At 39.6% G+C, this 15,365-nt stretch overlaps 1 pseudogene; it reads left to right on the top strand.

The window, feature by feature from the left end:
* The first annotated feature begins 14,378 nt into the window (after nucleotides 1–14,378).
* Nucleotides 14,379–15,145, top strand: LOC127102130 (succinate--CoA ligase [ADP-forming] subunit beta, mitochondrial-like; annotated as a pseudogene).
* The last annotated feature ends 220 nt before the right edge of the window (nucleotides 15,146–15,365 follow it).

Raw genomic sequence — 15,365 nt, 5'->3', positions numbered from 1 at the left:
CTAACTCTTCCAAACTCTCATCTAATACAAATTTTGAGTTTTTTCAAATTAGGGGTTGTTTGGTGTTATGAATAAACATAAACCATCCCAACCAAAATCCATTCTTTTTTTTCACTCAATCTTTCTTTTTTTTCAAAGTCCTTCCATCCATTCCCCTCCAAACTCTCAAACAAAACCTTAGATAATCTTAGACATGTTTTGACAGTTTTAGATTAAACACCATGGGTGTTGGCATGTCTTTGACATCATTTAGGTTGGCCTTAGAGAGAAAATATTTTATGTACTTAGCTTGGGAAAAGAAAAATGAGTTGCTCAGAAACTTTTATTTTTAAGAAGTGCTCTGAGTTCCCAAACTGTTGGATCAATTATTTAGGTTATGGGTGAGATCTTAAATGTGAGGTGAAAGATTTTCAGTGATAATAATGTCATTTACATATACTAGCACGATGAAAGAATATTTGAAAGTTATAAAAATAAATAAATAGGGATCACATCTGTTGACAATAAAATCAAAACTCCTAAATATTATGTTGCGTCTCTCAAACTAGGAGCATGTTTGAGTCCATAAATAGACTTATTCAATTAGCACATTAAATGTGTGTCAAAACTCTTAAACTTAGAGGATTGTTGTATGAAGACTTCCTCTTGAAAAATTCCATTTAAGAAAGTATTATTAGCATTAGCTTGAATAATGTGACACTTCTTAGAGATAACTAAAATGAGCACTACATGTAGGCTATAGTTCAATGAAAAGTATAATTTAATGTGATCGTAGTTGAACTATGCCACATTTTCTTCTAGTTTCCATGGCGTGTAAATATCCTCCACCCTTTTGTACGAATTTAACTCTAGTACAGAATTGTACTTCAACAACAGTTAGGAAATGTGAAAGTGAGCAAAACATCAAATATCAACTTGATAGGAAAAGCCAAGTATATAATTTATAACCATCAATATAATTCATAGGTGCAATATCTCATACATCAACAAATAGTAGATCAAAATGAGTAGAATATGTTGAATTAGAATGACGACCAGGTAGTTTATAGACTTTTCCTAAACAACACGGCTACAAAAGTTAGAGAAGCTTTGAGAGTCTCATGATGAGAATGCCCTAGTCTATTATGTCACATAGTTTATAATGAAGGAATCAATGGCTGTAACATTATTATAAGTATCCAACCTTGCTTAGTGAGCATTGGAGACGAATATCAGAGGTGACATGTAATTTGACCAAGCATTTCTTAGCACGGAACTAAAAAAATATTAATATCAGACACTATAAATAAACTCTTGAGAGTGAGATTAATGTGTGACTTGTAAGGTGAGCAAAATTGTGTAGAATCAATAGGCTGAGGCATAGTATCAAAATTATGTTCAAACTAAGATTAAAATTGAATGAGGTGTGGGATTAAGCATATATGACATACATAACTCAAACAATATCCATAGGGACAAGTTTTGCTTATAACATTTTTCCTCGATCTCTTAAGTTTTGATTTATGCGAAAGAAGTATTACTATTACAAAAAACACATATAATGACGGTTGCGAAACACATATAATGATAATTTCACGTCTGTTGTTAGGTAGCATATGATTGTATGTATGTTTGTTTCTGCAACGGGCGAGTGACCGTGGCTATAAGTCAGGTAGCACGCTACTTATAACAACGGGTAAAGAAGACAATCGTTGTGAAATGATTCATAAGTCATGGATTCGAGTCCGAGCAACGTCATTCTTCGTTATATTATTCTACATAGTCAGGGGCGGTTTTAAGACCCGGCCAGGCTGGACACATGCCCAGGCTCTGGTCCAAATTTTTTTAGATCGGATGTTAAAAATAAAATAAAGGGAAAATAATTTGGTAAGAAAAAAAAGGAAAAGAAATAAAGAGGTAAGAAATGGGAAAACGAAGCAAAACAAACACAACGACCACTACAAGAAGTAAGATCGTGACTTCGGAACCTGAATCTGTGATCTATTTCTTTGATGTTTGGGAGTTTTGCCTTCTTTTTTTACAGTAAACTACTTTTTACGGTTCTATTTTCATAATTTCGAGTTAATTTTTCGACACAATTTCGAGTAAATTATGGTTTTGTGGTTTCAGTATTGATTCTAGATACTAGCATACAATATTATGAAGCTAAGTGGACAAATATTTACCTATTAAAAATGTAGAAAAATACAACTTTTAGTCTTGCACGCAAGGCGTTCGATAGAATGCTTTAACCAATTTCTCGCCTCTTTTCACTTCAATTCTTTCACTTCATGATGTTGAATTATTATTGTTGTTGATGATTATTGTTGATGATTATTGTTGTTGCAGGGCGTGGTTTATGAATCGGTATCGAATTGTTGTCGTTACCACCATTTTGTAACCTGCACACTAAGTGTTTGGTAAATTGGCTAAACTAAATTTCTTTTCCTTTTTCACTTCTGTTTCTTTCGAGTTATAGTGTTGAATTGTTGTTATTGATTGTTTCATTTTATGTTACACGAGGTTTAATTTATGTTCAATTAATGCTATGTACCAAAATAATGTTAACAAGGGGGTTTTACCTAAGGTTCGATTTATGTTCAATTTATGTTAATATAATATTAAACTTGTCTCATTAGTTTTGTGGTTACTAACATTATTGTTTCATTTATTTTCAGAGACAAGGAAGTATTGAGAATGTAAATATTGTGCAATTGGAAGTCGAACTAGAACCACCACCTAATAGGGATGTACGTGAGTCGGTTTGAGTTGGGTTTGTCCAAACCCAATCCATATAAGATACTTTTGAATGAGGTAAATAACCACTCGTTACACCAATGAGTCGGTTTGGACAAATCCATTAATTTTTGTGTTGGATTGAGTTGGATAGTGAGTTGCCCAAATAATTTTTCTATTTTATAAATATTAAATAATTAAATGATGAGTCATCATATTTTTTTTCTCATAAAAGTTACTCAATATTTTTATCTTCTTAAAAAAAGTTAGATAACTTATTTTTACTATCTTTTATCATCATAAAATAATAAATGATATCATCAATTAATAAAAATTATCATAAAATACTAGCAACAAACTAAATTTGTTTGACATAAAATTGTATTAGCATCAAAATAACTAAAAAGTGAAACATTCAAAATTAATTAAAGTTATGGTTCACTTAAATAGTAGGTTAAGAGGCTAAAATTGCAACAACTAAGTTAATATTCATCAAAATAATTAAAATTGTAATAATAAATATTTTATCAGTGAGTCAGTAGTTTTTTGGGGTTTTAGTTTGGTTTTATCCGAACCCCGATTATTTAATGAGTTTTTTAATTTTAAAACTCACATCTGTAACACCTCAAAATTTGCCCTCCTCTCTTGGGACTAGCTTAGCATATTGCATATCATTTTTTAGGACATTAGTCATTGCATCTTTGCATATCATATGGCCACAATGAACAAGTCATCCTCCTAGGTCTTTCTCAGAAGATAAAGAGGTTAAGAGATGCAAGCCTAAGGGCCTCATGAATTGATCACTAGTCATCTGAGGGTTTGTGCTTCAATTAGGGTTTCTTGGTTCCTCAAGGAGATTGGGTATTATCTTGGTTAAAATGGTACATCATCATCATCATGGTCTTATCATCACCAAGAGATTCATTGTGCTTGATCAGATTCCTTGAGATTAGGGTTTTGACCTCTGGTCAACCCTAATCATCTGCATTGTGCCAATCAGGGCTTGTCAAGGAGATGAGGTCTTCAGTGAGATGATAGGTCCTCATATGGTTATAATGAGCTTGTGGAAGCTAGGGTTTCATGTTTGGGCCATTTCATCAGTGCATAGCCCATTCATCTATCAGTCAACAAAAGTCAACCAGAAGGCAATTGACGGATTTGGAGGTGGGAGAGGGTTAGAGACACTTCATTCATGTCCAAACAAGTTTCATTTGACATTTCAAACATCAACAATGAAGAAAATAAAGTCAGATGAAAACTTTCCAAAAATAGAAAGTGACTTGTAATTCAAAATTGCCAAAAATGGAAAGGTCTTCTCCTTAAAATTACATGTCTAAAAATGCTTCAAATGAAATTTTGTCCAACATGAAAGTTGTAGATCTTGTTCTCCCCTTTCCAAAAAGTCCAAGAACATGCATTTCTCATGTGTGGTTGGCGGGTTATGATCAAATCTTGGTCAAGAAATTTTGAATTTCAAGAGTGCATAACTCTTGATATGAGTTATCCAATTCAAGCATCATAATTCATGAATTCTCCTCACAAAAAAAATTGGACTTTTCATGTGAACTTCATTTGAAAATTGGAGGGAAAAATCAAGTTTGAAAATTATGCTTGGTATTCATTCAATTCCACTTGCCTTGGCCTAGAAACCACATTTCCAAGTGATCCAAAACAGAAAATTGCATTGTTGCATTGGTATGAGCACATAGGGGTGGATTTGCTAATGTGCACCAAAATTTCCAATTTCACTAATCTTTGCATTTTGCCTAATCATGATTAGTGAACATCATTAGCATCACATATAAAACCATAATCATAACTGTTTTCTGATTAATCATAACAGAATTCTGAATTTGAGATCTAGATCCAAAGAACTTCACACTTTTTCTCTCCATTTTTCTCCAAAATTTTCCAAGAACCTTACATTGATCTTGAGATATCCTTGATCCATAAGCATTTTGGAGTGGAATTGAAGCAAGATTTCAATCATTTTTGTGCTGTTTCAAGAACTGTCCAAGTAAGCTTCATCCATGATAGCTGCATATTTGAGCTAGATCAAGCAAAGCTGAGCATCAAATCATCCTTCATTCATCTATTGAGGAGTTGTAGAGCATCTGTTTTTGCTTCTCAAGGCTTGAAAGTCACGAATTTAGTACTGCCATCTCTTGGAGGTAAGATTTCGAACCTCACAATTCATGCAATTAGGATATGCATTCTATAGATCTTTCCATGTGGAGTAGCCTGAGCTTTGTAGAATTGAATTTCATCAAGAAACAAGGAAGTTATGTGGATTTCATTTTTGGTGTGCAAATCTTATTTCACTCGATCCAAGAGTTTTAGGAAGAATTAGGTTAAATCGTGTTTAGATTAGTGATGAGCGTTAGAAGACGAAGCTATTGATATAAGGTTTGTTAATTTTGGTGATGATTTGTTCTTGAGCTGGAAAATAATGATCCAAATTACATGGAATTTTTTGCACAATGTTCCTTATCATGTCTACTATTTTATGGTGATTTTTACAAAAATTGTGCACGCCTGGATTTTTATATTGCCTAGGGTTTGTCCTTGCATGTCATTCATTGCACATTGCTTGCCATTCCTTTTGTGAAATCATGATGCTTGATCCAATGGAGCTGAAAATTTGCATGCATAAACTAGAGATCCTAAGTGACATTTTGGCTTTGAGTTTGCTATTTTTGCATTTCTGGTTTGTGAGATATGGTCTGATCAATATAGGTGTGACAATGTGTGTCACACAATTTCTTGTCCAACTTGTGGATTTTAATTACCATGCCATATGAACTTGAATTGATGTGAATTTTTGCATGTTGACTCTTATGGATGTTAAGTTTGATCATGAATATTTGTGGATTTTTTGGATGCACTTCCAATTTGTTTGAGAATTTCTTTTCTGTTTGACCAATTGTGGACTTTTTGTGAGTCATGATCATAGATGATTTGTGAAATTCTTGATGTTTATTGGATGGACCTGAAATTTTTCACATGTATTCTAGACACCTTGAAGTTTGCCATGGCTTTGGTTTTGTGCATTTATCTTGTACCAATTCTGTTTTATGCTTGCTTGAAGTTGATGTATGATTTTGTGCCTTGTATGAGCTTGTTTTGCCTTGCCTTGCCTTATGGATTTTATTTGACTTGCCTCCCCTTGTCCAAATGACTTGAAATTTGGTGTGTTGATCATGTTATGAATGCTGTTTAGCCATGATTTTTCTTGAGATTTATTGAATTGGTTTTGAGTGGATTTGGATTGAGTCATTCTGTTTGCTTCAATGAGCTTTGAAATTGCATGTTTTGCACTAAATGCTTCATGAAATGAAATTGGTTGATGATATGGATATGAGACCACTTGGATTTGTTTCTTATTTGATTTAACTTGATTTGTGCCAATTTTCATGTTCTGTTTTGAATTATTTCTCCCTCTTTGACCCTAGGCCTTGTCCTAGGGGTTTGCTTCTCATGTTTGAGCTTGGTTTGCAGGACAAGAAGCATATGGCCTTGAGGAGTTTGATTCATTTGCTCATTTGGATTGATGTTTGATGGATGTTGATTAACATTAAGTTGTTTTGTAGGTGGCTTCTAAGTCATTTGTGTTGAGCATTGGCTTGTGCTTTGCTTGATGCATTGCTTGTGTACAGTTAACTATTGACTTATAACTGTCTGTTTGATTGTTTGAGTTGTAAACTGACTGAGTTAGATTGTTTTCAGGTACATTAGTTGCTATAGTTCATTGTGAACTTGCTTTTACTGTTGCTTGGTTGCTTAACCAATTGAGGTAGAACTCACTAACTCCATGTAGTCTGGAAGACCTGGCCTGTTACTTGGTCAGGCACCTGTCTGAAGTCCTCCTTAAGAGGCAATGCTTGTGATTGTTTATCTTTGTCCCCAAGCAGGAAAAGACCTTTGATAAGGCAATTGGCAGACACAAGAGATGTGCAATCCATCTCCTGCTATTCAGTTGAGTCATCCCTTTGCTCACACAACTGGTGTTGATGCATTGTGGATACTAACCCAAGATCTATGTTGAGTCAGTCATAAGTGTAGAAGGGTTCCCACTTTCTGAACCCACACTTCCTTTGTCTAAAGCTCTCCCTGGCCAGGGATAAGAGCCGTGAGGCACATCCCTCACTTCCTACTTCATCTGCTTCACCCTAACTCTCAATGTTAGGGTTAAGAGCTAACATCACGCTGATACAGTTGGCTTGCTTTTGCAGCCTAACCCTTGTGTGAGCCCACCTTTGTCTGTATATAGTGTGTGCTAATTGTGTATGTTTGCTTTGTTTTAATTGTGCTTGCATGCTTTGCTTTGCCTGTTTAGGATTAGCTTGCAGCCTGTGCAAGTAGATAGAAAACTCAACCTAGGACCATTGTGGAATACATGATAACTATTAGGCTCGAGTCAGTCTCCCTTTTAGTTTGTCATTTCCCAGTCTCTGGTTAGGAGAAAGTTTCTCCCCTGTTAAGGGGAACTACGTTGCCCTGATCCTCATACCAGATGAGGTACGTAGGCAGGAGATCGTACGAGATCTCTCCGGGCATCCTTTTTCTTTTTTGTGTGTGTGTTTGTTTGACAGTTACTAGGCTCGAGTGCCAGACTCCTTAGTAACTTGTTGCTTGGTTATCCTTCTTGTGTGTAGGAGATGGATGTAAGACCAGCGATTGGCATTCCATATCCTATTGTTGTGTGCTTGGAGTCCGATATAAGTCCAGCAATTGGCATTTGGTTTCCAGTGTGGGTTTGTTTGGTTCGGAGTCTGATGTAAGTCCAGCGATTGGCATTCGGTTTCCATGTTTGCCGTTTTGTGTGCAGTCTGATGTAAGCCCAGCGATTGGCAGTCGGTTTCCTGTGTGTGTTTTGTTTGGCGTGCGTGAGCCGAACTACGGTAGCTCTGATTCTCATTCCAGATGAGATACGTAGGCATAGGATGCGATATCCTAGCGAGCCCTTTCCCCTATTCTCCCACCTGTGTTTGTTTCAGTGTGTGTGTGTGTGTGTGCATTCTTTTGAGCAGCGCTTAGCAACCCTTTTTCTATTCTTTTTGAGCGTGGATCCCGTCGAGTACGACGGACGTGAGGGGTGCTAATACCTTCCCCTTGCGTAACCGACTCCCGATCCCATCTCTCTTTGGTCGCGAGACCATGTCTTTTCCAGGTTTACTTCGAGCGTTTCCTTTCCCTCTTTTGGGATAAATAACGCACGATGGCGGCTCTGTTTGTTTTGTTTTTAGCCCGCCGGTTGTTTTTCGCGGATGCGACAGCTGGCGACTCTGCTGGGGATTGAGAAGTTGACCTTTTGCTGGTCCATCTTCCCTAAGCGAGTCTCTCCTAGTGTTCTAGGATAGTTTAGGTTGCTTGTGTTTCTCTATTTATTGCATTTATTATTCTGTTGTGTATATATTTGCATAAATATTTGCATGCATCATACTATCATGTTGCTGTCCTCTGTACAGGTGGTTCCTCTGATTTGGGGGGGTGTTCTGAGTGGGGCTAAAACCCAGGCCCGAGTATACACCTAGGGTTAATGTGGTCTCAGGTTGCCTCTCATGTTAGGTCAACATGATCTGGGCGACTTGACATACCACAAGCCGGACGAGGTTCTTTTGAGGGGGATTTTCCTTTGTGGAGTATCCACTTTGGTTGAGTTACTTCATCTGAACTATTGACTTCGGTGACCGATCATTCCCGGATCTTTGGTTTAGACGATCTTAAGAGAGCTGCAACGGCACACCCGAAGGGGCAAACCCGTTGAGTATCTTTGTCCGATTGTCAAGACCATTATCCGCCTTAGGATAACCTGATTAGAATTCACCTGTGAGGGGAGGGTGATTCCTACAAATGCATGTTCAGATGGTGACTTTGATGGTGACTATTGGTTCCGTGGATCAGAGTCCTATTTATAAGCCAGATTTATGGACATTTATTTCTGAAACGCCGGAGGTCTGTCCGTGTTATTTATCAGTGGGGATCCGTTTATTTCAGGATTCCCCGGGCCGATTCAGAGGGTTTTGTGGTTGTCTGCTCAGAGATTGTTTGGTGATGACGGTGATGTATATTTCAGTTCCGTTTGTTTTGGAACCCTTGAGTTGGACTTATGGTTAATCAGTACCTCAGATGGTTGGTGATCAGTTCAGAGATCAGGCTTCAGTGTAACAGATGTTCAGATGACTTGGAGGATGGCACAATGCATTGCATTCATTCATTAGCATCATTCCCATTTTGCATTTACCTGCATCTAACACATGTTTATCCATATGCAGGGACATTTTGATTGAGATCCTGGTTGAGAGATTTCCTTGCTCAGACATGAGGACCGGCTTGAAGGACGATGTTGTCTATAGCTTCTTCGATCTAGAGATCAGTGTGCTGAAGGATATGATAGCATTGATTACGCCCGACCATGTGGGGATGTTCAGAGAGGCATACGGTGGTATTCTGAAGATGGTTTTCAGGCTCATAGACAGTGACAAAAGCGCCATTCATACACTTCTCCAGTTCTATGACCCGGGTTTGAGATGTTTCGTGTTCCCGGACTATTTGTTGGGACCTCTGATGGAGGACTATGCTAGCATCTTGGGTATTCAGATCCGAGATCAGATTCCTTTCTGTGCCACTAAGGTGGAACCCGATGTTATGTAGATTTCTCGTGCTCTTTATTTGAGCCCGGAGGTGACAAAGGGGAGTTTGAAGGAAAAGGGAAAATTACCCGGTTTTCATTTGAGTTTCTTGGAAGCTAGGGCCAAGGAACATGCTGTTGCGGGTAATTGGAAGACGGTTTGTGCCTTGATTGCTGTGGGCATTTATGGGATTATCTTGTTTCCTAATCAGAAGAGCTTCGTGGACCATAATGCTATCAGATTGTTTATGCAGAGGAACCCTATTCCTACTCTGATATGAGTTGTCTACTACTCGGTTCATAACAGGAACGAGAAGCGGCGTGGGGGATTGATCCGATGTTGTGCTCAGCTATTGCACAAGTGGTTTATGGGGTATTTGCCTTCCAAGGGTGCCTTTGCTTTTCTTGATCTTGCGGTCAAGTGGTCAGTCAGGTTGATGGGTTTGCGAGCCGCTGATATAGCTTGGACTCATAACGGGTTGGCAGGACGGGATTTTATATGCAGTTGTGGGAGTCTTCCTAATGTGCCTCTTATAGGAGTTCAGGGTTGCATCAATTACAACCCGGTGCTTCTTAGGAGACAGATGGGATTTGCTGTGGAGGGTCCTCCTCTCGGTCGAGAGATTCAGGAGTCTTTCTACTTCCCGATTGAGGGCAATCAGGCCAAGTTGAGGCAAGTGTTGGATGAGTGGCGCAGCATTCAAAGGAAAGGAAAGGTTCCTTATGGCAAGGTTAATAGCCGGTCTCTTCCTCCGTTTGATGATTGGCTTCGGAAGAGGATAGAGATCACACATCTACCATTTCCGGGAGGGGATCCTTGGTGTCCTATGATTGAGGGTCCGCGTTCTTCCGTCAGTATGGAAGAATTCCTCGAGATGAAGAGAGCCAGAGATCAGTTGCTTGTAGAGAAGGCTGAATTGGAGATGAGTGTTGCTCGGATTCAGATGGCTAATCAAGAGATCAAAGTAAGGATGGAAGATCAGGATAAGCGACATGCCATGGAAGCAAAGCGCTTTGAGATGGATACTGCCTACTATGGGAAGATCAGCCAAGCCTTAGCGTCATCCACAAGGGAGCACGACATCACTAAAGAGAAGCTAGCCAGAGCCTCAAAGGTCATTGAAGATGAGAAGAGGAGGCAAGTCCTCGTGAGAGATCAGAGAGATGCTAGGGCCAGAGTCCTTGCTGCAGAATGGGAGGCGGAGAAAGCGAAGATCATTGCCGAGAGAGATCATTACATTGCTGAGAGAGATCATTACTTCAGGCAGATGAAAATTCACCAGAAGGAGGTGGGGAGATTACAACAAGAGAACACAGAGCTCAGGTTCGCCGCAGAGTTTGCAAAGATGGTTGATGATATAGGGCCTTCTGTGGGACCCTCGTCGTGATAGACTTGTCTCTTTTGTGTGGATTACCGTCAGGCCTGTTGACGGAATTCACTTGCTTGTATTTCCTTCCTGATTCTGGGGATTTGTATTTGAATTGTATCAGCTTTGATGTATGACTATTGCGCTTATTGTGCACTTTTGATATGCATGGTTGTTTTTCAGTGATTGATCTTCAAGCTTTATTTGCTTTCCTGTATGCACTCACACAGCACACACATGGTTGGGCAGTATTTTGCTAAATCATATATCTCTGATCTGTATGATGAAATCGAATGATGAATATCAGAATTTTGCTACCGGATTATTATATGTCTCGATGAAGCCAGGATCGAGAGATAAAGTGTTCCTCATGTGGATAAACACTACATTCATGCATGATCATAATAACTTGTTTTTATTTTGCAGGTATCAGTTCTAACGTGCTTGATTGTTTCAGGAATCATTGCTCGTGCTCGTAGAGTTATACCTTTGCACTCAACACGCCCTCACAGATATTTCACTCGACGCAATACTCCAAGGCTGATGGATCTCCCTAATTCAGATGTTCTCGAGCTGAAAGAGAAAATGAACGAACTGATCAACATTATGCAAGGTTTTGTAGTTGGTCAGAAAGCATTGGCTGATAAAGTTGAGAAGCTCGAGCGGGCTTCAGCGGCCAACAATGGTGTTAACCTGGATGGTGTCTCCAACCAGGGGCTTGGTGGTTCCAGAGATGGTGGAAAGAGAACAACTGTGGGTGTAGTGAACAATGCTGGTGGTTTTGGTGCTGCCATTGGTGGTCAACCTATTCAGATGGGCAATAACATGAAAGATAGTCTGTTCCCTCCATTCTTTGGGGTTGATGATGACAGAGAGGAAGACCGAGAAGCTGATCAGTTCTCTATGCACAATGAGCCGTTTGGGCAATATGGTGTCCAATCCCCCAACAAAGAAATCCAATTGCTGGCAGAGAAGATCAAGGCTCTCGAAAGCTATGCCACTCCCGGGGTCGTAAATATGTCAAACATGGGGTTGGTTGAGGGGATTGTGATCCCACAGAAATTCAAGGCGCCCGCTTTTGATAAATACAATGGGAGTTCATGCCCAGAAACTCACCTTCAGGCTTTCGTCCGCAAGATCTCTGCATACACTATGGACCAAAAGCTTTGGATGTACTTCTTCCAAGACAGTTTGTCTGGAGGATCCTTGGAGTGGTACACCAAGCTGAAGTCTTCTGATATTAAGAGCTGGCAGGATCTTGGGGATGCCTTCTTTAAACAGTATCAATTCAACGCTGACATGGCTCCTAGCCGTACCCAGCTGCAGGGTATGTCTCAGAAGTCAGGTGAGGGGTTTAAAGAATACGCTCAAAGGTGGAGGGAGTTGGCTGCTAGAGTGCAACCTCCATTGGTTGACCGAGAGATGTCGGACTTGTTCATGGGTACCCTGCAGGGGGCATTCGCTGAGAGGATGGTCGGTTGTCCAGTGACAAACTTCGCCGACATTGTGGTGGCCGGTGAAAGGATTGAGAGTTGGCTGAAGCTCGGAAAGATACAGGGTGGTAATGCTTCGTCGTCTGGGTCGAAGAAGCCCTTCGGAAACGGCCAGAGGAAGAAAGAGGGTGATACTAGTGCTGTGTACACGCAAAGAGGACAAAGTAGGGATCGTTACTATCAGCACACCGCTGCGGTAACTATTCCTGCTGATAATCAGCCTGCACAACAGCAACAACAACAACCGCAATAGCAGCGTCAACCTTTTCAGCAGAGGCCTCAGAGGGCTGGATACCAAGTCAGGGGGAGGATGAATGACCGACAGTTCGATAGGCCGCCTATGACCTACTCTTTCCTGTTGAAAAAGCTGAAAGATCTGGGGTTGGTACAGCTGAGAACTCTGGCACCTTTGAGACCTGATCAGAGGCCAGCCAGTTTCGATGAAAATGCTAAGTGTGAATTCCATTCAGGTGCTCCTGGGCATACTGTAGAGGACTGCAAAGCTTTTAAGCATGTTGTCCAAGACCTGGTGGATTCAAAAGCTATCAACTTTGCACCATCTCCCAATGTGAATGCTAATCCCATGCCCGCGCATGGTCAAAGGGGGGTCAATGCAATTTCTGAGGAGGGCCGAATCGGGTTGTTAAAGGTTGATCAGTTGAAGACTCCGTTGGCTGAGGTTAAGCGGCAATTGTCGTTGAATGGGGTCTTTCCGGGCTGTGATGTTGGTTGTGCTGCGTGCACTGTTACCCTTGAGGGATGTATGCTCTTGAGAGAGGCTGTCCAGAGGCTGATGGACGAAGGAAGTGTCAGGGTTGAGAAGGCTGGTATGGGGAAGAATGAGGTCTCCACCATAACAATTTACTTCGACCCGATTGATTTGTCAACTCTGGCTGAGGCGGCTCCAGTTACTATCACGGTACCTGGGCCAATTCCGTATGACAAAGATGATGCCGTACCGTGGCATTATGGTGGGGAAGTCTATTGCAACAGAGAGAAGGTAGAGGATCAGACTGCAGGTGAAACCACCGTTTCAAAGGTGGATAATGCCGGTCCCAGTGGGTTCACTCGCAGTGGAAGACTGTTTGCTCCTGACACGTTGAGGGGAGGAGAAGGAGAAAAAGAGAAAAAAGAAAAGGCCGAGTGTCATACCCCGATTTTGGTCCTGAATTTTTTTCATTTTTTCATTTTTTATTTGGCACTTGGCCTAAAGTTCATTTGCATACATTCATTCCTAAATCCATATTTGTGATAGACATTGGTTATTATTTAGCTTTTTGATCATGGTGCTTTATGATTACAAAATGGATCTTAGTTATTTGATTTTAATTTTCAATTTTAATTTAATTTCAAAGTAAATCTAATTCCAAATTTCAAGTTAATCTTAATTGTTTATTTTACTAATGATTCAAACTCTAATTGATTTTAATTTCCAAATAAAAGTTAGAGTTGATATCAAAGTAATTTTTACAAATTATAGATTAATTTGATTTTAATTGGTTTTATTTGGTTTTTTATTTTATTTTAAATTGACATTTAAATTAGTCTTGGATTATTTCTAAAAATCCATTTTATAACCAAACATGATCCATTTTCCATCCATAGTTCATCCCAAATCAAAATAGCACATACACACATTTCATAACATCTAGCTTTCAAACAGTTCCAAACTCATTTTCATACATACATTTTCATGTCCAATTACATTCAATTACCATTGCATATCCATTTCCAAATTCATTTCTAAAATCCATATCCATTTCCATAAGCTACAAAGTCTTGCTCCAAATTACATTTCACAATATTTTCTCACAAGTACATCATATTACATAAATCCTACAAGTACAATCCTAATGAACAATCAAAGCAAACTATATCCAAGCTAAACACTTGTTATTAAAATCAACCAATGGCCGTGGCCAATGCAATTTCGTGCAGAATTCCCAACTTGACAAACCTGCGACGATATTTCATCATTGATTTCCTATCTGTGTTGCCGATACCACAAATTGTTGTTTGGAGATTTCTTCAGAGGTCAAAAAGTTCAGATGTACTAGCAACAAAGCAGGCATTGCTGTTCATTATATTGCTTCAGTACATTCCTAGATTTCTTCGAATGGTACCATTAACTTCAGAACTTAAGAGAACAACTGGTGTCTTTGCTGAAACTGCATGGGCAGTGACAATGGATGCATAAAAAAAACTACCTGTATTGTGAGAACCAGCACACAGAAGGTTATAGTGATTGGCAAAATAAAAGCAAAGCTATTTTTAAGTCAAGGAGCTCCGTCTCAAGAACCTATTACTTGCCGCAAGGGAGGAGTACACATTGTGAAGACTGAACAGGTTGAAGACATAGCAAGAAGATGCTCGGGCAGATACTAGTTACAAAGCAGACAGGTCCTCAGGGAAAAATCGTCAGCAAGTTTTACTTGTGTGAAAAGCTGTCACTTGTGAATGAGATGTACTTTGCTATAACTCTGGATCGTAAGACTGCTGGCCCACTTATTATTGATTGTAGAAAGGGAGGAATGAGCATTGAAGACCTTGCAGAGAAATTTCCAGATATGATTGTAAAGGTACCTGTTGATGTTTTTGAAGGAATTACTGATGAAGATGCTGCAAAGGTTGTTGATAGCTTGGCTCCCAAAGTGGCCGATAGAAATCAATCAATTGAACAAGTGAAGAATTTATATAAACTTTTTGTTGATTCTGACTGCACCCTTTTAGAAATCAATCCCATGGCAGAGACAGCTGATAACCAACTAGTAGCTGCTGATGCTAAATTGAATTTTGATGATAATGCTGCATATCGTCAGAAAGAAATATTCACTCTCCGTGATACAACACAAGAGGACTCCCGAGAGGTGGTTGCTGCAAAGGCAGATTTAAACTATATTGGGTTGGATGGAGAAATTGGCTGCAACTCAAACATCTAGAGAAGCTGGCAAGAAATGGTTCCAGGGGACTGCTGATGCTGTGAGGCAATTTCTATGGGTTTTTGAGAACGCCAAGACCAGACTGTTGAGCATATATTGATACTTTCCGGGGATCATCTTTACCGAATGAACTATACGGTATGATGTCCGCAACCTGCAACAAACAACAAAGGGTAAGGCAAAACCGTGAAACAACCCCACAGAGAAACAAGAGATGAGG

The sequence above is a fragment of the Lathyrus oleraceus genome, chromosome 7 (genome assembly GCF_024323335.1).
Source record: "Lathyrus oleraceus cultivar Zhongwan6 chromosome 7, CAAS_Psat_ZW6_1.0, whole genome shotgun sequence".
NCBI classification, from domain to species: Eukaryota; Viridiplantae; Streptophyta; class Magnoliopsida; order Fabales; family Fabaceae; genus Lathyrus; species Lathyrus oleraceus.
The sequence above is the reverse complement of the archived record's forward strand: the minus strand, read 5'-3'. Positions and strand labels throughout refer to the sequence as shown.